Source organism: Lagopus muta, chromosome 4 (assembly GCF_023343835.1).
Source record: "Lagopus muta isolate bLagMut1 chromosome 4, bLagMut1 primary, whole genome shotgun sequence".
NCBI lineage: Eukaryota > Metazoa > Chordata > Aves > Galliformes > Phasianidae > Lagopus > Lagopus muta.
Genome location: NC_064436.1, coordinates 18,944,931 through 18,969,410, shown reverse-complemented (window position 1 = coordinate 18,969,410; position 24,480 = coordinate 18,944,931). Strand labels below are relative to the sequence as shown.

At 37.3% G+C, this 24,480-nt stretch overlaps 1 long non-coding RNA gene across 1 annotated transcript in view; it reads right to left on the bottom strand.

The window, feature by feature from the left end:
• Positions 1-21,241: 21,241 nt before the first annotated feature.
• Positions 21,242-24,480, bottom strand: part of LOC125692235 (uncharacterized) — a 35,442-nt gene continuing 32,203 nt past the window's right edge. The window contains exon 7 of the long non-coding RNA XR_007376533.1: positions 21,242-21,447. This is a non-coding gene — a long non-coding RNA (uncharacterized LOC125692235). The remainder of the gene's footprint in view (positions 21,448-24,480) is intronic.

Genomic DNA, 24,480 nt, shown 5'->3' with positions numbered 1-24,480 from the left:
AAAAAAATTCAAGCATCCACAGCCTTCCCTGAAACCAGGCTCAGCAAGCAAAGATCTCCAAAAGCAGAGTAACACCCCAAACGTCAGAATTTTTGCCAAACACTGCTGAAGAGCAACACTCAAGCACTTTTAGTGGGAAAAGAGGTGATAACAATTGACATGTGGAACAACATCTATTGCTGCTTTGGAATATTTGCTGTGTATTGCAGATAACAGGCCTTGGCAGTCCATACTTCCAAGTCACATTCTTATCTCTTCCATTTTAATCTTACCATTCTACTGAGTTATGGACCTTTCAGCTGGTCACATACTGCTTACTTAACACAGCCTGGACTGCTCACTTGTCTAACTCAATAAAATAGAGCACAGTACATTGCTAAAAAACACCAGAGATCATACAACCTGCTCATGCTTTTTAGACATAATGGACATGATCAGACGGAAGAGACTCCTTTCCATACCGAAGACCTGGATGAAATTGCTTAAGAATCCATTTGCAAAGCAAAACTCTCATCAAAGAAGAAAAAAGACAAAAAGAAAATAATTGCAGGAAATAAGATAAAAATGATAACTCACCACCATTAGCCACTGGGTTTCTAGGTGCTGTTTTCTTTTCCTGTGGAAACAAAAACATCACATCAGACACCTGACCTGAATCTGCTGCACAAAATATTCAGTTATTAAACATCTTGCTATCCATCTGTCTCCAATTTAGTGTACTACTTCCTTCCAGATAATTCTAAAACAGCTGGAGAACTATGTTATCCGTGGTCCAGTGCTGCTAAGCTGGACTAAGCTAAAACAGCCAAAGGTTTGACCACCCAGTATTCTCAAATGAACATTTCCAGTTCCAGCTCCTTTATTCAGACTTCAGATGAAGCATCTCTGAGTCTTTCTTGCAGAACAGCTGTTTCTTAGTATTACACTGTCAACAGAATGAAGTGTTTAACAAAAGTCTATAATAATCCGCATTTTCAACGAACGAATTTTGTGCAGCAAGACAGGAGATAGGTTGTGACCTATTTTGTTCCCTTTCTGCTATATTATGTAACACAGAAGACCAAGAAGCCAGAAGTAATAAGACAGTTGAAAAATTCCAGGCCTCTTGAATTCTGTAGGACTCTTCTTCACTGACCAATCTATGACCACATTTTTACATACATTCATTTTCTAACAGATATGTTCACATAATCAAAATACAATGAAGTAAAAAGGCTAGCTGCAATAGAGTTTTGATAGGTAAAATTGGGAAATAACAGTAAAAAGCTGAATTTCAAATAAGCCATAGTTTACTGAGCAGTATATGGCTTGTATATGTGTATTGATATACAAAAGCTCAGCAGTGCAAAATCACTATCACGTTTAGTAAAAAATTCTAATTGCGGAGTTTAAGCTACTATTGCTGATGGAGATGAACTGTCATTATTTTGTTACATGTAACAATCAAATCTGCTTCTCATAATAAGTAGAAGGGAAAAAGAAAAAAAGAAAAAAAGAAAAAGGAGAAAAGGGGGTAGAAGGGGGGAAGTGCCCCAGAAATGTTTCAGAAAGGAAAACAAGTTACACAAGTGTTCCTGCGTGCAACTTCACATTACAAGCCTAATTTTGGTTTAAATTCAAATTTTATGATCTACTTCCAGCTGCCTAAAATCTATAAATAAAAATAAAATTTAAAAAAAAAAAACAAAAAAAACAAAACCACATGGAGCACCAATCATGAAATGATATAAAGATTTCTTTTATCCTGAGATATATTTTGTGTATAATAAAAATGTACTGTAGAAATTGTACTCTGAGAGAATAATTCTTCTAGTCTTGGTAAAATGTTAGCTGCTCAACTTCCTGTGCAGACAAGCACCACCCATCTGATTGCCAATTCCATATGCTTTTTCATATTTTCTTTATTTTTTTCTATCATTGTTATTTATTCCAGTTACTGTGATCCTTAGTTATCCTATTTTTCACAGGTATCTCAACAGATAATTTTGAGGAAAACATGTACTGGGCCATATAACTGGAGATCTAGGCTCACAGAGTGGATGGAATTGAAATTTTTGATCACAAATGTGACTGAAAGATGAGTTGGAGGGAGGAATACAAGTATCAATAACAACTACATCAAGAATTAGATTTAGCTCAGCATTATATGCATTTACATTTTCAGCAGTTTATTTTCAAAATATGGGAAACTTCTCAATAGAATAAGCTCACACCTAAAGAAAGAAATCCTCCTCTACAAGACGATTTCTCAGCAACTGATATTTTAATTTAATTTTAATCCAATTTTTGTGAGTGGATACCACAATAAGGAAACTCACTGACTTTTATAATTGTGAATATTACCCAGCCTATGAAGTTTCATGGATGTGTGCCAGGAGGATACCATGTACAACTGAAAAAGACTGCAGGAAATGGTACCATTTCCATTCCTGGAAATAGAACTGGTTGAATCTGTAATGAATATTTTAGGTATCACCAACCTTGTTTTGGAATACAGGAATAAATGGATTATATTTTGATGTGTTTTTTTAGCCCTAATTTCTATAATAGCAGAGAAAAACACTTCAACATCTGTATTCTGAGCATTGATTTTAGCACGGGTAGAACGGCCCAAATAATTAGTAGAATCTGAAGCATGCCAATTCTCCTAGCAGCATTAACACAAGTAATATCTGTTTTATTGGTACTGATATTGACTGAAGTAGAAAGATCAACAACACGAACTGAGTCCTTTGCTTGTCCATCAGTAGCACAGCCATTTTTTCTACTCCTGAGACCCTCACAGCACATCTAGGTTAGGATCTTGCCTGAACTTGGCATTCATCTGTCACCACCATGTGTTTTTTTCCCCACATAAATCGTACTTCAACATACACAAGACTACTAGAAATTGTGGTTCTGTTATTGCAGTTTGAGTTCATCCTACTGAGTAGCCATCCTGCACAGAGCACGGAACCCAGGAACAATTCTCTCTCATAGTAGAACTCTAGTATGGAGTCTTTCCTGGGCATCTGGAGCCTATTCACAGGAGTGTTCCCAGAATCCCTCCACCCTCCACATTTCCAGCAGTTTCCCTGGAGTAATTACAAACAACCTAGTCATACACGAGATAAACAATCCCCAGTTCAATCACTGAACAATTACTGTTGCAAAAACCGAGCAAAAGAAAAGATTTGTAAACAATAATGTCCAAATCCCAGCAGATAAAGAGAAGGCAAACATCAGATAAGCTTGTCAGACTCATTTCCCACTCAGGGAAGCATTAACATTTGTTCTTGGCTTTTCATTAATCATATGCCCTGATGTACATTTATCCAAGTGTAATTTTTTTTTTTTTCCTACAGCTCTGAACATAGTATAACATTTAGTAATGGAAAAGCAGAGACATTCCTAATAAGTGAAGTGTCAATTCTTCCTGAATCTTCAAGTATATCTGCACATAATATGGCTCTTGGAAAAAAAATGAAACGGAGCAAAACAACAGCTGCAAGGACAATAACACTTTCGGAGTTCAGCCACCGTAAATGTCTTTATTTTGCTGAAAATCTTTTGATGAATCATTACTCATTTTAACTGCCAGTTGCACCAATTAAAGTGATGCAGCTTAAACAGCAAAGCTAATTTACAGTTTTTCATCAAGGATGAAATGTTTTAAAATAGACCTAAGTTGTATTTTGTATGTCAGTCATTTGCTAGAGGTTAATAAAAACATTAAGGAATAAAGGTAGGCAAGCATCAGAGTAGTAAGAATGTGTTTTTGATGAATTGAAATACTGCAATTTCCACAGTTATGAAGTATTATTCAGTCAAACCGGAACACCACATAATCCATCATAATGCCATGAATTAGCTACAGAAACAAACACATAACCAGAGTTTGTTACAAATCACTTGAGTAATCTAGGTCATTTGACTAAGGAAGCATTATAATGCAAAAATTATAAACAGATGACATTTTCAGCTACAAGGATGGCAAACCAGGTTATCTACTATACTGCAGATTAAAATAGATTCTTTAAAAAAAAAAAAAAAAAAAAGAGAGATTATTAAAAATGCATGCAGATTCTACTTATCCAATGCTGTGATGAAATATTAATTATTTAAAAAACAAACAAACAAACAAACCAACAAAGAGAAAACTAACCCTCATAGAAAAGGTGAGTTACTCAAACAACAGAAGAAAAGTTTCTAGTTTATTAGAAAAGCCTCATGTGGACGCTCTTGATTTCATTCCCCATGGCTCACCTGCAATTTTATGTTGCAGGTGAGTAATCAGAAATACAAATTTTCATCTGCAAAAATATTGTTTGTTACCCTTTCTATCTATAGGATTTATATGTAGGTAGTCACTTGTAATTGCTCTATATTATCCAACCAAAAAAAGATCATTTTATTCAAGCAAATCACTCACTAATTAGATAAAACTCAAAGAGAAACAATAGCTAAATATGACAGTAGGAAGGATGTACTTAGATCTAGCTTTTAGAGATGTGAAACGTAACAATATTCACTTAGCTTCCAAAACATCTCACAGAGCAGACTCTGGGCACTATACAGCTTAATACCAAATACACAAAGTTTCATACATGTAACCACAGAACAGAAATGTCATTCCAAATTGTTAGCACTCATGTTAGTACATTCTAAAGTAGACAGCTAGAAAAAGAACGAAAAAGGCAACAAAGTTGTCTTTTTCTACAAATTCAAGATAGATTTCCCAGTGAGTTCTTCCTGGTACAGCCAGAGTTCCAGTAAAGAGGAGAGAATCAGAAGGAGGATAGACCACAATTCTGAAAGCTGGAATGAGATGAAAGATGATAGGCATGTGAAATTGGAAAAGCAGAGAGGAGATTAGCAGCTCCTGAGTCAATGAACACAACAGTATACGCTCTTAGCTTTTCTCTCTCAGACAGTCTTTACTTTCTGTCGTAAGCCCATGTTTTAAATGATTGCACAAACTAACACTGCTGTATTTTATGCAAGAGGAACCAATGTCCAGCAGAGAACATAAAAAGGCCTCTTCCTGACTCAGAAGCTGAAATGTCTTTTTAATGTTGTGCTCCAATCCTTTGACCTTCCATCCCTTTCAAATGAGCCTTTATGCTTCTAGGACAGCTCTATTTGGCCCATGAAAAGTTTACAGGCATTGGAATTTGTCACTTAAAATTGACATTCAGTTGATGTTTTAAAGCATTCCAAACTGTTTTCTTCACTGTTAGAGCTACCACAGAATACATGTGCTCAAGATATACCAAGGGAAAACACAGGGTCCCAACACAAGTACCCATGTTACCTGTGCTATTGCTTTCTCCTACAGGAAGATAAAGAAGACAGACAAGGAGAGAAACTGGTAACATCTCTGAGCTACAACGCTGGGAATTGCCTTGTTCCCATTCCCTGCTCTCACAGTACCTTAAAAGATCTCTGTATCTCTTCTTTCTCTTTATGAGGCTACCAAAAACAGCACCTTGGTCTCTCTCGGCATTTGGGAGGATAAATACAAGAAAACTTGCATGTTAATTAATAAAGCGTTTGGGAACCAAATTTACATTTCCTTACAATAAGCTAAATTTTGTAAGGATTATTTCTTACCCTAAGCAGGTTGTTTCAAATAGCTGTGCCCTGCAATAGGCACCAGATGAGTGCCTCTGTTTTCATTCCTAAACACACTTTGTGTGTTCTGGAGAAGAACAACTAAGAAATGTTTTCTTATTAATAGTTTCCATTTGATCTGCCATGATTAATTGAAGAACACACTATTTCATTATGTTTCTCTTCCTGGCAGCCTGTACAGTAATTGCACACAGTAGCTAGAGACAAGCGGACTAGGAGTTCTGGAATGATGAACAGGAAGGATGAACAATTTGTAAATTAATCTCTTCTTCTAGTGGTAAAAAACAACTGAAGTATTTGTATTTTTTTTAAAAAAAGTTTATACCAGTGCTGCACACTGAATCATGTCAACCTATTATGACAGAGTTTGTATCATTCAAACAATGAACGACCTCCAGCTTTCTCCTGAAGCTCATTATTCTCCAAACTTGATTTTAATGGGAGTCCAAAGGAAAATAAAAAGATTCTTGAGTAAGAGATGCCAATTTCAGATAGAGATTAGAGCTTTTATTACATTGTTCCTATTGTACATGACAGTGGAGAATCAACCAGATAAATTCCAAACTGTGGTTTGTTACTGGGGTTGGACTGCTTGTGGTATGTAGTATGGAAGTCATGCCTGTGAGAGAAAAAAGAAAAAATAGCCTAAAGAATGTGGACACAGAGACTGTTTTTTCCTTACTATAAAAGTCAATCTTCTTATTGTGGTGACAACTAATTATTTTTTCTTCTGTTTTTCTGAACTAAATATTCAGAAATTTCACACTACAGATTTTAACTGCAGATGAGTTGTTGTTTTTTTTAAAAATGTAAATAAATCTTTCTTACTAAAATGCAGGAACTACCTCTTAACGTCCAGATTAGTAGGGGGGTTAGTATATGTCAATATATGCCACGTGCTGAGATCTTCAGAAGAGCCAAGCTGGATAACCAGAACCAAAGTCCTTTCTAGAGACATACACACAAAACAGAAGAAACAGACCACTCTTTCAGAGAAGTTGTATTTCCTAACGTCCAATTAATCTCCCTGACAGAACCATTCCCTCTAGTCCTACCACTAGTTCCATGAGAGATGAGGCTGACCCCACCTCACTACAACCTCCCTTCAGGTAGTCATAGAGGGCATGCAGGCTGTTGTTGGTCACTGGTATAAAAAAAATAATAATAAAAATAATTTAAAAAAAAAAAAGCATAGCTAATGGCGGTGACTATGTTGAAAAAGAGGTTTTTTGTAGCTGAGAATTTGCTCTTTCAAATAATATTATTGTGCTGTTTGCATTTGTTATAGCTTCCTTGAAAATAAGTAGGAGGCATTACTTTAAGAACAACTATCCACAACCAACTAGGTCATCAGATACCACATGAATGAAGGAAAATGATCTTACTATCTTTGAAACATTCACTGCTGGGGAATAGTTACCTTCTTTTTGATGCATGAAATGAAACTGGGGGAGGAGGGAGAGTGGGACTCCTCTGTATCACACCTAAGAAGATTTCTTTCAACAAATTATTACATTGACCTGTTTATCCAATCAGATCTTGTTAATACTCAACCAGAACAAGCAGGCATAACTCTGACTGTCATTTCAGGCCACCAATTTATGCAAAGAAACACACATATTCCTGATACATCTTGGGTTCCCCACCAGTGTAACCACACGGGCACAGAACCACCCTTGTTAACCAAGGCACTCTGAGAGGCAGCCGCATAAATCCAGGCAGACTGTAGTGTGAATACAGTAATAACATTTATGGTATAAACCTACTTCACCCACAATTCAGTCACTTCTGTATAAATCAGAATCCCTCTGGGCTTGTTCCTGGAGTTCAATGCAACCTAGAACTCCTAAAATCTACAGTTTAAGTGGTAAAATACATCACAACAAAATTTTTATTTAACTGCTGACTCTATTAACGTATTTTAAACTCCAGATCAAGTCAGCAAATCCCTGATTTTGCAAGATTTTTCCATACACAATATTTTTGACACCCCTACTTAAAAATAAGGAAAGACATCAAATGACAGGCTTTAGTCAGGAGAAACTATTGCACAGTTTCATCCATCTCATAATTTGGATATTTTTCCCCAGATGTTTTTTCTAGAATTTTTCAACATTTTTCAATCCACTGTTTCTAGTTTCAGCACCTTTTTGCAAGTTCAAGTTTTTTGCCCTCTCTGCAATCTACAAATATCAAATATACAGAGTCACTGTTAGCTATCTTGGAAATCATTTGGTCAAACTTCGCCACGCACTGTTGCTTTTATCTTTTTTTTTTTTTAATGTATTCTTCCATCTGTCTTCTTCATGGCCGCATTTAGAGCAAACATCAAAAAAACGCTCTTTTCCAGCTAACTCAGTTGTTAAAACTCATTCAAGATTGTCCTAGAAGAATATTTCCATAGATGGAAGATAACTGGTTATGAATAGTAGCAAAACAATACAAAACAAAGCCATTTATCTCCTTTGTTTGGAGCACTTAATTCTAAATATTTCCAATAATTTTCACATGGCTGACACAAAAGAAACTGATGATATATGGTCTCACACCAAAAGCCTGCATGATGGGTGGCTCTTAGAGCTGAAAATGAGGGTAAGCACCACAGGAGTGAGAGCAGTGACTTAGAGGCTGATCATGCAGTAAGAACTACTCACAAAAGAGAGGAAGAATGAACATCCAGAAGGGAAATCCAGATATATTTAAGGAGCACTGAATCTCAAGGATGAGACCAGTGTTGTAAGGATTAATACAATATTAAGAGCTTATAAGATAGAAATTTCAACAAAGTATTGTGCCATGACAGTTATCTTTTAGATGCACCCAAAACAGCCAGCTCTGTCTTAGCTAGCAAATCTCAACTGTGTATCAGACTGACAAGAGTCCTAGGATAGTCAGTAGTCGAAGTCCACTCTCAGCTGCAAATTTTTTGCTGTGCACATATAAACTAATTTTAATTGAATAGCTTAGATATGTCACAAGTTGTAAGCATTCATCCCATCACAGCTGGGCATACCCAACCCTAGCCTAAAGATGCAGATTCTTTTTCTTCCTCTTAGCGTTTCAGAATTACACACCTGTATGGAATTGTATGAATTCATATATACGCACAAATTTCATAACATTGACCTAGGGTTCAAATTTGAGGGTGACTGTGGTCCATGTTTTTTTAGATCCATATCTGAATCTAGGGGAGTAAGTCCAGGAAATGGAAGGATTTGTTGTTCTATTGTGCAGCAGTATAGAACCAAGACATCACTTGTGTAATTAAACAAAGGAAATAAAGGTACACCTACATTAAAATTGAGGTGTACTGGGTTTGAACTTTCAAAAAAATTAGAAAACAGTTAAAAGCAATGCTCTACAGGTGCCATACACACATTCTACCTATTCAGACTCAGACACCTTTCACCTGTGGAACTCTGCTGTTTCAAACAACTCCCAGCAAAATCATAACCCTTTGTGTGCTTGTGGGGACAAAAAACATTCTTATATCCAACTTCCTTCATTTGCACACAGGGATTTCTGCTTCCTCCACCTGAACAGACTGTTTCTTAGAAACACTAAGACTATCAAAGGAAGTAATTCACAGCCTGCATGTTTCTCACATAGCATTACATGTGGCTAATGCAACAAAAGACTGGTTTTGCAAAAGGATAGAATTTCTCTCCTGAGTGGTGGGTCACATTATTGACAATCTAGAGTGTATTAGTCCCAGCGCTGCTAGCCAGTCAAGGGCATTGTCTCACTCCGTGCTGGTGTGGCCACACCTTGAGCACTACGTGCAGGTGTAAGAATGTAAGAAGAACTATTAGAGAGTGTCCAGATGAGGACTACAGAGACGGTAAACAGTCTTAAAGGGGAAGACGCATTCAAGAGAGGCTGATGTTTCTGGGTTTGCTGAGCTCAAAGCAGACGCCTCATGGCAGCTGCAGCTCCTCACAGGGAGCAGAGGGGCAGCGCTGAGCTCTGCTCTCTGGAGTCAGCAACAGGACTCAAGGGAACGGCAGGGAGCTGTGTCAGGGGAGGGTCGGGTGCGGTATTAGGTACTTCACCAGAGGGCAGTACCTCTGGTGTAACAGGCTCCCCAGAGCAGAGATCACAGCCCCAGGCTGCCAGAGTTCAAGGAGCATTTGGGCAACGCTTTTAGAAATATGGTTTGAATTTTGAGCGGTCCTGAATAGCCAAGAGCTGGACTTGATGATCCTTGTGGATTTCTTCCAAATCAGGATATTCTATGAGATTACACTGCTACCCCAAGGCAGAGCCAATGCCTGCAAATCACAGATTCACCATGAACTGTACAACAGGCTGATTCTTTATTCCTTATCCCAACCTGAAATCTACATTAAAAGGGGTAATCAAAGATAGAGGACTGTATCAAGCAATATGCAAGACAACCAATTTTTTGAAAGTTCTTTTGAACACTTTCCATCTAGCATTTCCCTCTCTCTGAGTGCCAACCCTAGAGGTTAAGCAGTATGAAGGATTATTTCATGCAGAAGCAGAAATCTATAAAGATAAGTGAATTTGAAGCCTTTATAGATATATTTTTGAAAGCTGGGATCCCAAATTCACTCTACTGCTACACTAATGCATTACAGATACAGTCTTAAACATATTAATGTCATTTCTTTTTTGTGTGGAATAAATTTTAAGAGTCAGTACATAGTTCAGTAATTTAGCTAATTTATTAATTGGCTAAAACAGTAATCAGAGTTAAAAACAAGGGAGTAGAATCATTTAAATAGATATACTGCTTTATCTGTGGCCCCATGAAACTGTAAAAATGTTTCTACAATTCTGTAATTTAAGAACTAGGACCATTACTAAGAGAAATGCCTGGGATGTTGAATAGGAATGCAGACTTACAGAGGAACTAACCCGATAACACAGTAAAAGGCGTGAGATTTCTAAGTTTCAGAACATAACCAATATGCTTAATTACCAAGAAGTAGAAAAGCACTTGAGAAGCAAATAAGGTAATAAATACATTACGAGAGGGGTGCTATACTTTATGACATCTGACTGTTCTTAAGAGTTGAGATGCAATCCTGTAGATCTATCACATAATACTTGAATGCAATTACTGCCAGAAACAACCGGAGTTGAAAAATACCCCTATACATATTTACATGAGCTTTCCACTTGTCACAGTAGACAGGACTGTAACATTGTAGGTATACTTTAAAAAAGGAAAAAAAAAAAACAAGAGGAAAAAAGGAGGAGGAAAAAAGAGGAGGAAAAAAGCTTTCTGATCTCCTTGTCTCAATGCAACATCCTTCGCCTCACTAACCTTAGGGTCTCGTATCATTTCTTTGACAAACTGCTATAATTAAAGTGGCTTTAAAATGAGTTCGCACTGCCCTTCCTATTGTTGGAGTAAATTGCAATAGACTTCAGTGTGAAAAAAAAAACTTAAGGTCACCATATTTTAGAACCACGTAACTTCAAATTTCAATCTCCTCCCTCAACATCCAGAGTTTGGTGGCATATACAATTATGAGTAAGATCAAACAAGCCCAGTGAAGGATTATTAAAATAATCAGTTCTATAACCTGTATCGTGTATCAACTTGAAGCAATTCAGCAAAAGCACACATATCAACAACATAAGAAAATTTCCTGTTTGACAAAATAAGCTTGGTTTTTTCACTTATACCCTTGTAGTTCTACCCGCCAAAAGCTAAAAGGTTCGTAAACAACAACAAAAATATAATATACCCAATGGAGACTGATGTTTATCAAGAGGGTCACAAATGGACAAATGGAGCAGGTGGAAGCTTCCAGATCATGGGCAGACACAAAACTGTAAGTGGGTGAACCTAAGAAACAGGATAGTCTGTTCTCAAAACTGAGATGAAGCTTTAAGTGACTAGGACAGCACCACAGCTACAAATTAAAAACTCCTTAGTATAATTGTTTCTTTATTAACAAAATCCAGCCCAATTTCAGCCAAAGTTTTTGATGTGTTTATTTTTTTCCTTTTTCTCCTTAATGCAACTTTGATTCAAAGCTATTGGAAAAAACACTGTGGTTTCTGGAGCCATTTAGTCTAACAAAATGTGGGCAGATCCTGCCGATAAAGGAATGATTTCACCAAAATGAATTTCTATAATCAAAAATAAACTAGGATGGGGAAATCCAGACCAGCCTAAATGAAAGAAAACTTTAAAAACATGAATTATTTGTTGCAGCACAGTTAAATATTAATGCAGCCTCTTTAAACTCTTTCCAGTCAATCACAAAAAATGACAAAACATGGGGCTAGAAGGGAAATAAAATGTAATGTCTGGCTAACTTCCCCTCTCTGTTACATCTAAACACTGGAAAGACTCAAATAATTTACACACATGCAAGACAGAATTTGGCCTTCAGAAACATATAGTAAAGCCAAGGATTAAGCCAGTTTTAAGCCTCTGTTAATAGAGAACCTTCTAGTGCTATCCTACTGTAATTAGTCTTAAAGAGAGCTTCTTAAGTCAGTTTGATAACATAAAAAGAAACAGCCACTTTCTCATCACTTAAAAAAAAAAAAACACAGAAAAATTAAACAAAAGCAAAAGTGTAAAAAAAAAAAAAAAAAAAAAAAAAAAAAAAACCAACCAAAAAAAAAACAACACACCAACCAACCTCTCCTGGCATGCATCTGAAGACTCTCCTGGCAGCTCCACTCCCCACGCAGCAACGCTCACTACTCTAGCTGCAGCTGAAAGTCATTAAAGAAGATGAGGAACACCTGGTCTTCCCTCACCAGCTGAAAATGATCTGTTCTTACCCAAAAGGTGCCACAAAGGGTCTTGGTTACTATCCTGCAGATGTTTTGGGATACTGTTTAAATGTTCAGACTGGGATGTTTTCCCTGTCTTTCTAATTTAAACCTGCAAGGCTGAGAGTTAGCTATTCCACACTGTGTCAGGAGCTTAAGCAGAAGAGTTAAACAGGTCAGTACAGCAAGGCAATATCTCTGTTGTTACCTGCTGGGAGAGGTCATGCAACTCCTACCCTTTAGAAACCACACTTTCTCTGTTGGTTGTTTGTAATCTGGTCAGTCCTACTTCAGCTTGCTAGTTACATCACACTTGTAGGAGAAAATATCTTCAAAGCATTCCTTACCCTGTGAGCTATTTGGCAAAAAGAGAACGAAGACAACTCTTCCTCCTCTGGCTAGACTGAGAAACCCTCTGTTTCCTTTGCTCTTTAGATGTTACGACCAAAACCAAATCGTATTTGAGTCGCTTTGAATACTTCTTTCACCTGCAAAACTAGGGTAAATTTTGACGTTTATGAAGACATTTACAGGGGATTTTCAAATACTTTTCAAAAAATATGTTTGCTACTCTGTGCCTTCCTGATTCTTTTGTGCTGACTACTGTGTCCCAATAACATTTCCAGTAACTGCCAATACATTAGAAACCATGAGCAGACTCACGGGTAATGAGGTTTTACTACTCAGTTATCTCTTCTATGGTGTGATGTTCTGTTTTCTCTGCATGTGTAGGTAGTAGTTACCTCAAGCCAACTTATAAGCTATCTTTCTTTCCTTATTTCTGAAAACTCTTCAGTTCTAGTCTTTCATTTGTCTTCAGCCACTGAGACAAACCTGCACTTTCTTCTACAAAGCCTACAGCAGTCTATATCAAATAGCCAGGGATATCCCTGGGTTGAAGGCTACATACAACATAACATTATTCCTATTGCATTTTATCTCCATCTACTCCTCTTAGAAGCATTTTCTTCCTGTTACACACTGCCTACCTCTCCATTTATTTGCCTTGGAAAATTTCTCCCCAATGAATGTCCCTGCCTACATGTCTTTCTCATAGCAGGCCCGGAACTCAAGCAGATTCTGGATTAAAAAAACTGGTAGCAAGTGTGCGGAAATACAAAGCAATAGAAAAAGAAAGAGAGAAAACTAAGAATGCTTGAATGAGGTCAAGCTTTCCTCCTGGCAAAGTAATAACCCTCAGATTAGACCACTGAAACATCACCTGTGGCATGGTGGAGAATCCACTCTTTTTTCACAGACTCATGTTCCCTGCCACACAGTCAGTTTCCTATGGATGTTTGTGACAAACATCCAAAAAGCTCTTCTGACATAAGAATTTCATTTGTTGAGTCCTAGTTAAAATCTAAGATTACTTTGCTGTCTTGATTATGCTAATTTTTTTTATTTCTTTATTTGAAACACTGTAACAGTAAAAGAAGGCACAGAAAGTCCAGGTGGTTCCTGCAATGCACTGGTAACTTTCTGACACAGGTGGTGGAGGAGCTAATGAGGGGTATGCTACTTAACCTTTTTTTTTTTTTTACTAACAAAGAAGGGCTGGTTAGGGATGTGATGACTGGGGAACACTCAGGATGCAGAGATCAACAAGATGGTGGAGTTCAGGATCTTATGTGGAAGAAAGAAAGCAATAGGTAGAATTGCTACCCTGGACTTCAGATAAGCCAGCTTTGACTTCTTCAAAGACCTACTTGGATGTATCCCATAGGCTGGAGAGTTCGAAAGTAAGGGGAACCATAAGAGCTGGTTGACACTTAAAAAGCACTTCTTCCAAGCTCGAGGTTGGTGCACCCCTAAGAGTAAGAAGTCAGAGAAAGGTGGCAGTGCAAACAGAGTATGTATATAACTACCCACAGAACTATTCTAAAATCTTTCAACTGTGCTGTCATGTAATTTTTTTCTTATTAAATCTTGAACAATGCTGCTCGTTGTAGAGTAGAAGCAAGCAGGAATTTGTTTTGAAATAGCAAGGAGGGAAAGGAACAGATTTAACTCTGATCCCTCAAAAGCACATGTGTAAATCACTGATATTTTACTCCTTATAAAAGGGAAGCAACTCCTTGGCATTCTAACCACAGGATTCATTAATGGAATAGATTACATTTAAGGTTCTCTCCAACCTGAACTATTTTATGATTCCATGATATCTAATCACTAGAGATCAGTTATAAATCCACGCGAATAGAAAACAACAGCATGACTTTCAAATTGTTAGTATGTTATTTTTTTAGTATCTATCTCATAACTGAACGCTGTTGTGGGAAGGCTGAGTCTTGGTATGGATTACATCTGTTATGGAATGTAGATCTTTTTATGATGGAACCGTAATAGACTCCAATTAGAAATAGCTGGTAATTTTGTATGGAAACATAAAATACTGATAAGCAACTCAAATGTCAGGAATGTAAACTGAAAAATAAGATATTGTTAACAGCTATCGTTATTGAAAATGTTATACACCATTTGGTTTTAAAGCCAGTTATTCCTTCAATAAATACACTGGAAACATCTATGATGAAATTTTGCAGTGATGTTACAGTAATCTGTTGTTTTTAACCTGGCAGATGGCTCAGCACCACAACATTGTTTGCCCGTTCCCTCCCTTCCCAGTGGGATGGGGGAGCAAATCAAAAGGAAAAAATAAAGCAAAACTTGTGGATTGAAATAAAACTATATACAAAGAGAAAAAGGATACCCCCTACAAAACTCCTTTTGCATGATATCATATGGTATGGAATATCCCTTTGGCCAGTTTAAGTCGGATGTCCTAATTCTGCCCCATCTTAACCCCTTCAAAGTATGAGCTGAGAAACTCATCCCGACTCATAGGAATGGCCTTGGCTCTGTACAACACTACTTAGAGGCAACTATAAACATCAGTGTGTTACCGACACTGTTTTCTCCTAGAACCAAAACATGGCATCATAACAGGCACTTTGAAGAAAACAATTTCATCCCAGATGAAACCAAGATTCAATCCTAAACATTTAGCTATTTTATAACTCATGTACACAACTCCATTTCCAAGGCAAGGGAGAAGAGACATTAAGAGAAAATGGTTGTCATGGATTAGGATTGGATTAGAGAATAAATGATTTAAAGGGACCAAAAATGCTGAAGATTATTGTCAGTTACCATTTTAGGTCATCTTTCCCCTTTTGCAGACATAAAATATGTATTTTCCAGGCTTTGCCAGCAAATACTTTATTTCTACAGGAACCACTTGAGTGTTCAGTAGATCAAAGGTAGTCGTAAAGGTCTGTGTTCCTGCAAATCTGGTGAGTGTATGTTTACCTTACACAAAGGTTGTAATGTGAAACTTACAAAAGGCATGATATACACAAGAATGAATAAATTGATAGTTATGTATTTCCTTTAAAATTTCTTCATGATAGTTATATAAGAGGCATTATATGGAGAAGAAAAAAAATGAAAAAAGTACCTTACGTTACTTACACTGACATAATAATACTAACCTAGCTTCTTCTTGCATAGCCTTTCTTTATGCTTAAGTAAGTCCGTGATACTGAAGACAAAAAAGAATTCATGTTCATATATTTAAGCATATATGTTACTAAATGTGCTTGGGCTTAGACTCCACCTATTTTATAAATTAAATAAAAAAAAAAGTAATCATTGTCTTTCCATTAATCTAAAATATTATCTTATTATTCTAAAATAGTTAAAATGCTTTGTGGTAGGATAAATGAATTAGGAATAGATTTTAAAATTGCTTTTATGAGATAAGCTGCATTGTTCTTCTTGCACTACGTTAAATATATTAAACATCCAGATTCACAAGACTCATCCACAATAAGGCAGATTTTTTAATAGAGGAGTAAAATCTGGGATGAAACAGACTTTTTGTAGTCATGAAGATGAAGAAACTGAGAAAATAAGCATCCATTCTGCATGAAAACAATACATCTAATCACTTCAAGAAATAATTGTATTGTTTTACGCAAATGAAAATATCTTAAATCTTCTCTCACTTCACCTCCTTTTTTATAACCCTTGTCCCATTGCACTCAGCAGATTTACTCTTGGCTTGTGTCCTGTTCTCTGTCAGAGCCTAGACTTCAACTCAAAGAACTCTATTTAGCCTTCACAGAGTCTGGATCCAGATCTGACTTGCCAAATTATTTTCATCTTTCTGAGTTGTGACCTTTGACTTCCAGAAAACTAGTGAACTCCCCTCAGTGCCTTACACATTCAAAGCAGCACAAGAGCCAAGACAATGACAGCATAATCACTGAAATCAGTGCTAATCACTGAGGTAGATTCATTACCCATTTCTTAAATAGAAAGAATGTGAGCATATTTCTTAATTTGGAAATAGAACTGGGCAGTTTCTAAAATATCATGCAAGGTCACAAAGTTAAAAAGAAAACTATCAGTAAGATAACACCTCAAAGATTCCTTTTAATGAGATAACTTATTATTTTACTCAACTTCTCCGAAGTGTATTTGTCTGCTCCAGTAAAAGACAAAATGTACCATTTGCCAGGTGACAGACCACAGCAGTCAAAATGAGTTATTCAGTTAAGGAGCATTAGAACAAGTTCTGTGTATTCCTTTTGAGTTTGGGGCTCCTCAGAGCCTACATTTCTCCAGAAACCTTTCTCTCACCTTCTGTCTCTATAAACTATCATCCCTAGTGCAGTCTCCACAACTCTCTCCTTTGCTGACTTCACTACCCCAAATTACACTGAGATATAAACATAGATTTAGATTTCAATAAATGTTTCCTACCACACTGTTTTGTTTTCTACCTTCTCCAGAAGTACTGAATGTTGAACACTGACAGAAACAAAACACTGAATTAGGTAAACTAGCCTAGATCTCTGAGGTAACATGGTATCTTCTATCTATGTTGCTAGTCTCACTTTACGTTAGGTAAATTTCCAGGAAAAATATTGGATGCATGTTTTCCCAAACTCTTCATCATCAAAGTTATTTTATGCACCTAGATGAAGATACTTCATAGTGAAGATAGTAACATGGCAAGAAGCAAAATTAGAAGAAATCAGACAACATTATACAGAACAGACAGGTACAGAAGGAGGTGCATAGCCTGTCAAAGGAGCACCCAAGCTTCAAAGTAGTAGGACTATTTATAATAGGAGGAATTTCAAAGCTGCCTCATGTCAAAGCCAGAGATCATTACAAGGACTGCTTGAAAAATAATGCCTTCCATTTTATTATGTTGGCCCACAACATCAGAAGCAGATGTTATAATTTAAACACTTCAGATTAATCAAAAATTCAAAATCCCCAAAGCGAGTTTTTTTTTCAGAATAATCATCACAATGAAGATTTCAGGCAAAACATTCACAATCGGCTGCAACTTCAAATTAGAAATGGATAAGTCATTCTGCTTTTTACATTCAGTGTAACATTATGTGAAGGCTACTTATTTTTCCCCCTCAGACCAGAGCAGGAGTTCCTTCTGCTAATATGAAACACTCCTTTTTTCTGTTTTAGTCAAAATGTCACTGGAAAGATGGAATGCTCAAAGTCAGCTCAGATCAGCTGCAATTTTATGCATCTGTGTGGCCTTCTATGTACACAATAGCCCTCTGTAGTTATATGACTTTGCATCCCAGGAAACTGATCAAGGAGAAGGCTTATAACTTATGACCTTTGAATGGTCACTGAATTCCTCACTTCAGAAAAAATTGCACCCTCTGACATTCAGTGAATGTTTACGGAGACCAAACAGTGGATGTGAGCACAGTGAGGCAGTGGGTGGTGTGTTTCAGCAGGGACAACAGCGGGTTCGCTTCAGCTGAGTGTAGTTTTGTATGAGTGCAGCATGATGACAACTATGTTGAAAAAATAACGATCTGTAACTGAGAATTTGCTCTATCAAATAGTGCTATTATGCTCTTCTTATCTATTGTAGTTTCTGTGGAAATAAATAGGAGGCATTACCTTCAGAGCCACCTACTTTCATTGCTGAAAGAGAAAAGAGGGGAAACTGAAAGTCTCTGAAAGTTTCTAAAAAAGAAAAAAAAAAAATAGGTTGGCTGTAAAACCTCAGATATGTCACAGGGAAGAAGTGCTTTTGGAGAAGCTCAACTTGAGCACAAAATGGAGGAAAGTAACAATCTGTGACTTCCTACAGCAATCCATTCAAATCAGAGGGAGATTTTGTTACAAATTATCTGATGCTTTCTTGCATTCCATGGCCTACATCTTTTATAAAAGCTTAGAACTGTGTTGTCTCTTCCAAACTGTGTTTGTATATTTCTATCAAGCTATAGCTAGTGGGCTAATTCTTCAAACAATTGTATGGTAGATGAGAGGGTGAAGCAGGATCTGTTAACGAGTGTTCAGCTTCCCTCCACATCATCCTAGGTTGTCCAAAAACTACCAGGTTATAAGAGAATAGCATTTAAACAAATGCATTGGACTGGAGAGTTGGTATCCCAAGAATTACATACGGAAGGAGCATATTTTAATGACCAGCAATAGCCAAGAAAGCCAATGGGTAAATGGCAATGAAGTGAAGAACACCTGATCCTACTGACTCAAAAAGAAATTTATAATAATCATATTCTTGAGACCAAAGGGATTATCAGGTCTGATGCCACAGAAACTTTTTTCCCCAGGTTACACTGTGCAAGACTGTGGGAAAAGTTCTCCTCATACACAAATCAATGAGGAACATAACAGCTGCTTATGTTCCTAATGCTATACGATCTTCAAACATCGCTATTTTCCTGTCTCAATTTCATCTCCTGCTTAGACTGAAATGCTTTATGTAAATGCTTTATATACAATAAATAATTATAATTAACAATAATATTAATATTAATTAATAATATTATCATTATATATAATGTATATATAATGCTTAATATAAAGTGATATGGATACTTGGGTGAAGATATGACAAGGTATATTAAATTTCCTTCTGAGTTGGGACCTTCTGAAATCCAAGCTACCCAATGCAAACCTGTAACACTATATAAAGTGCTTTCTTCTCATCTTCCGCTGTCCAAGCTGCTGCCAAATTGTGATTCTATCTTCCTTCAGCTCATATTATGTACCCTTAATCTCAGATCCAGAAAAAGCACTTGAGATGGTATTACAGCAGCGAGTAAAAGCAAGTGCCACGGCTACAAACTGTTTGGAAGAATAGAGTTATTTGGGAATGCAGCCTGTGTACCAGCACTTGCTCTGAATGCATCTCACCAGAATGTTTTAGGTTAACTTCTATTGAAATAATATACATAATGTTATTCAACCAAAAAGGAAACTGTCTTAATAAAACAGTTATCTAGTTTGAAAGAATCCTAATAGACTTGCTTTCCCAGATAATTTGATAGTGGAACAAATTCTGCAGGACCGACATCTCAGACAGGATGGATGCTTTCCACTTCCTAAAAACCTCTGGTGCCCTAATAGTTTGTGTTATTTATTTATTAGACTGTGCTCAAAACAGAGCCTGGTAATGTGAGCTCTGTTAAGATTAAAAAAAAAAATAATAATTTGGTTTTGCTTTGTTTGAACTCTTACTGTCAATTCATTTGGTTTGAATAATATGCATGATATACTCGTAGATTTTGCTGTGGAAAATCCCTTTAATAAGGAAAAACATCTGAGACCTTGAAATATGCAGAGGGTTTTTTGCAAACACCAGAGTATAGAAAGCCTTGAACGCTTACCAAAGAGGGTGATGCGTGTCTATTCCATCTCCTAAAAACACTTCCTCCTTCAGATTTACAGTTACTAAGAACAGAGCAATTTTGATCAAAAGAAGCAGCAGCAGCTGTAAGGGAGAAGTGTTCAATTCTGATTGCTTCATCTGGAATGAAGGGGGTATTGGCACAACTTTATTATACCAGATGCAGTAGAGGGCTTTATTTCATTTAATCTGGAAAACAGAGGAATTTGTCACATACAAAATATGAAAATAATCTTGTTCTTCTTGCCACTACCTAGGCATGATGGTTATTGCCTGGGTCTTCATAAGAAGTTGGAGATTATGATGCCTATTTACTTTCTCCTGCATAATTGTTGCAATACCAGAGGGCTGGTATTTTGCTTCACTACAAAGACATGCTGAAAAGTTATTTTTGTTTGGCATTTGCTGGAATGCATTTGTTTTGGGAATGTGTGCTTCTGGGATTCGTGGCGGGCTTGAAGTTTCAACTGTACATCATAGTATACTACTTGTTACTTGGTACAGGGTTTATTAACACTTATTCTAAGAACCTTCTGTATACTAAAGTGATTTTTGACTGGCAGTGTATGCTGATAACACAAAATGGGCTCAGATAGAATTTTTTTTTTCCACTCCTATTCCTTTCAGTGGTAGTACAAAGGATTATTTAACCTGGTAAATGTATTACCAACTTATCAGTATTATCTTTGTTTGAACTCAGTTTTGGGGATTGTATATTCCATAACTTTATTTATGCCATTAATTCAACAACATGGCTCTGTGTGAGGTTGAGCAGGAGCTAAGTTCAAAGTTAACAGAAAATATTTATCCGTCATCTACTTGTTCGACAAATAGTTCTTAAAGGCCACTGTTTCTGACATATTAATATAATAAAACCTCATAGCACAAAGGGTAATAGCCATACAGAGTAGAGACAGGAGAAAGTCAAGCCCAGTATTTCTAGGTTAGACAACGTTAGAAATTGCATTTTCTTGAAAATAGGAAAAACAAAACAAGTTATTCACTATTTTTTCTCTCAAGGGAGAACAACTTATTTTCAACAGATTGGCAGGTTCATTAACACAAACACAATGCAGCCAGGAAAATGGAAGATCATCCAGATCATCTCCCTTCAGTACTGTCCAGTGTCACAACACCAGGTTGCCCCTATTTCAAATAATGAGTATACAGGACCATTACTTCTAAGTGAGATACAAAAATTGTGTGTGCTCAGTCTACATATAAACAAGAGCGAGTGTGCCATACGAATCAAATCTTGAAAATGTTACTGACAAATAAGAAACCTTTCTGCTCAGATTTCATGAAGATGAATTTGTAACAGCCATCAATGGATCTCAGGCAGAAGCAATTGCATAATGCTAGGAAAAAAGAAGAGTGATACAGCTTTTGGCAGACAAGAATTCTATAACAGTTTGAGATGCTCCTGAATTCAGCTTTGTTGCCCATCACTACAAAAATTAAGCTCTGCCACCCTTAAGTAGAAAGTCCCTTAGTACACAGTACTCATTTCTATCACACAGTCTCTATCCTATATTCTTCTGTCATGACTATTAGACCAAAAATCAGCATTAGTTACAGAAATCAAAGGTAAACCACAAGTAAAAGTCTCTTAAAAATACACAATATCTATTTGCACATATACTTGCAAAACATAGCTAGACAAATTTTTTTCTAGCATTGTTTTCATATTTTCATTACCAAGAAAAATCAGTGCAAGACTTACAGTTTGCCTGGAATCCCACTTACTATTATGGCTAATGATATATGACACTTCATGCTTGGTATCTTCATATTTACAACCTCCCCGCTTTCCCTAGTTCAGTGGCCACATCTACTTTCTCCATTACCTTCATGGGAAGCCAAAGCCCATAAGGTCTACATTACTAATGCTCCAAATTGTGCATTACAATTTTAAATATTAGCATCGACTGTTTCAGTCACTAGAGCAGGCGGTGAGCATAAGTATAAAATCACCGCTGAAATCCTCATGTTCTGTTAGGTAGGACAAATTAAAGTCGTGCTTTTGCAGCATTAAACCAAAAAGTTAGAACTATGAAATCCTGCTGTGGACTGAAACATCTTTCCTGTAAAAGATAAAAAGCATCAGAAGTCTAACTATAATTTAATACAATTTTTTTCTTTTTTTGCATGAAAATCATCACTGCTTCTGCTTATCTGTGAACCAGCTTTTTCTATACGCTGATTTCATTCACGTTAACATATATTTTTGCTATATTTAAATGCATTTGTTATGTACGCAGTTCCCGGTTCTGGAAAGCACTTCCTACTAAGAATAGTAAGTTTTGAACAGCGGTCACACCTTCCCCTGAATCATGGCCATACCAAGCAGTGGAAGACTACAGCATTCATAGAATCAGAGTAGCTTAGGTTGGAAGAGACCTTAAAGATCATCAAGTCCAACTACAACTTCAGCATACTACTGTAACTCTAACAACCCTCCGCTAAATCACATCCCTGAGCACCACATCCAAATGGTTCTTAAATACATCCAGTGATGGCAATTCAGCCACCTCCCTGAGGAGCCCATTCCAGTGCTTCACAACCCTTTCTGTAAAGAAGCGTTTCCTGATATCCAACCTAAACTTACCCTGGCACAACTTAAGGCCATTTCCCCTCATCCTGTCACCAGTGAGAAGAGACCAACCCTGCTCTCACTGTAAGCACCTTTCAGATATTAGAAAAGAGCAATAATGTCTCTCCTCAGCCTCCTCTTCCCAGACTAAACAGCCCCAGTTCCTTCAGTTTCTCCTTATAGGCCATATTCTCCAAGCCCTTCACAAGCCCTGTTGGCCTCCTTTGGATCTGCTCCAGCACCTCCATGTTCTTTCTGTACTGAGGTGCCCAAAACTGAACACAGTTCTCGAGGTGAGACCTCACCAGTGCCGAGTACAGGGGCAGGATGATTTCCCTAGTCCTGCTCACCACACCATTCCTGATCCAAGCCAGGATGCCATCAGCCTTCTTAGCCACCTAGGCACACTGCTGGCTCATATTCAGCCGACTCTCTATCAGTACACCAACGTCCCTTTCCATTAAGGAGCTTTCCAGCCACTCCTCCCCAAGACTCTAGAGTTGCCTGGGGCTTTTGTGACCAAAAATGCAGGACCCAACACTTGGCCCTACTGAAATTCATGTGGTTTACCTTGGCCCATCGATCCAGTCTATCCTGGTCCCTCTGTAGTGCCTTTGTCCCCACTGGCAGATCAACACCCCCTCCCGATTTGGGAATTGTGCTAGAAGCTCATGCATTAAAGAGAAACAGAGAGTGCCTTAAAGAGAAACCTACCTAATTTGATTCCAAAAATTCCTTTCTTGCTTCACACCCTCTGTCCTTTGTTTTCTAAGCTATCAGTCTGCTTTTATACAACTGGTGTCAGAGGACAGCGATGTTAGCAGGGCATCTTCCACGGGCTGCTCAGAGCCTGTGATGTAAAACCACTGGATTATCAAATACTGAGTGCATCCACAGCGCCACCTGCTGTGGATGAGGGGCAATAGACATTTGCTTCCCAAGTGTGTATATCCAAGAGTTTTCCTTGTGAATGTATCAACAATACCCATATGAGCAAGCGATTGAAACAGCCTACCTCTTGTGGGCCTGTCCAACTTCAACGATTTTACCATTCCATGAACTAACTGCCAAAGCAGAGGTATGCAAATAATTACTATTCCCACACCCCCCCTTCCTCCCCGCCTAAGCATCAGTGCTATAAAGCCTGTTCTAAATTTTAAATACAAGATGTTTGTTCCTTTTCTCAGACTATTGTGATTAATAAAGATTTTGAACCCAAAATCTAGTAAACAGCTGATGATACACAAGCAAACACCATGAGAAAAGGCCACATTACATATCTTTCACACACTCTTGGAGAAAATTCTGCTGCATACCACTTAAGCGCAAACTGTACTCCAGGAAAGGAAAACTTTAATTCTGCCTCAGGCTTAGCTACCAGTTTCACGAGTAAACAGAGAACCTTCAAGAAAAATAATCATGCTGAGGACAAATTTGCTTTCTACTTTCATTCCTGTTGAGGACCTAAATAAACTCAGTGAAGATGACCCATTACTGAATCAGAAAAAACAGTGACTGCTTATGTCCTCTGAAAAGAGGAAAGCTAGGTAGAGCATCAGGCAAAAGGTAAGCCCAGACTAGTGATGAGAAGAGCAGTCTTTGCCTAGGAATGATTCCAGAAGAGGCTCACCCAAGTGCTGTGATGTAGAATTCCCCCATTTCATTAGCTGTATCACTCAATGAAAATAAGGAAGTGGAACTAATTGACGTTATGAGAATAATAGAGTGAGATGAAATTTCCAGCCATTCTACAAGCAGCAGGAAGTAGCTGATGATGAACTACTTTAAGCACCCACAA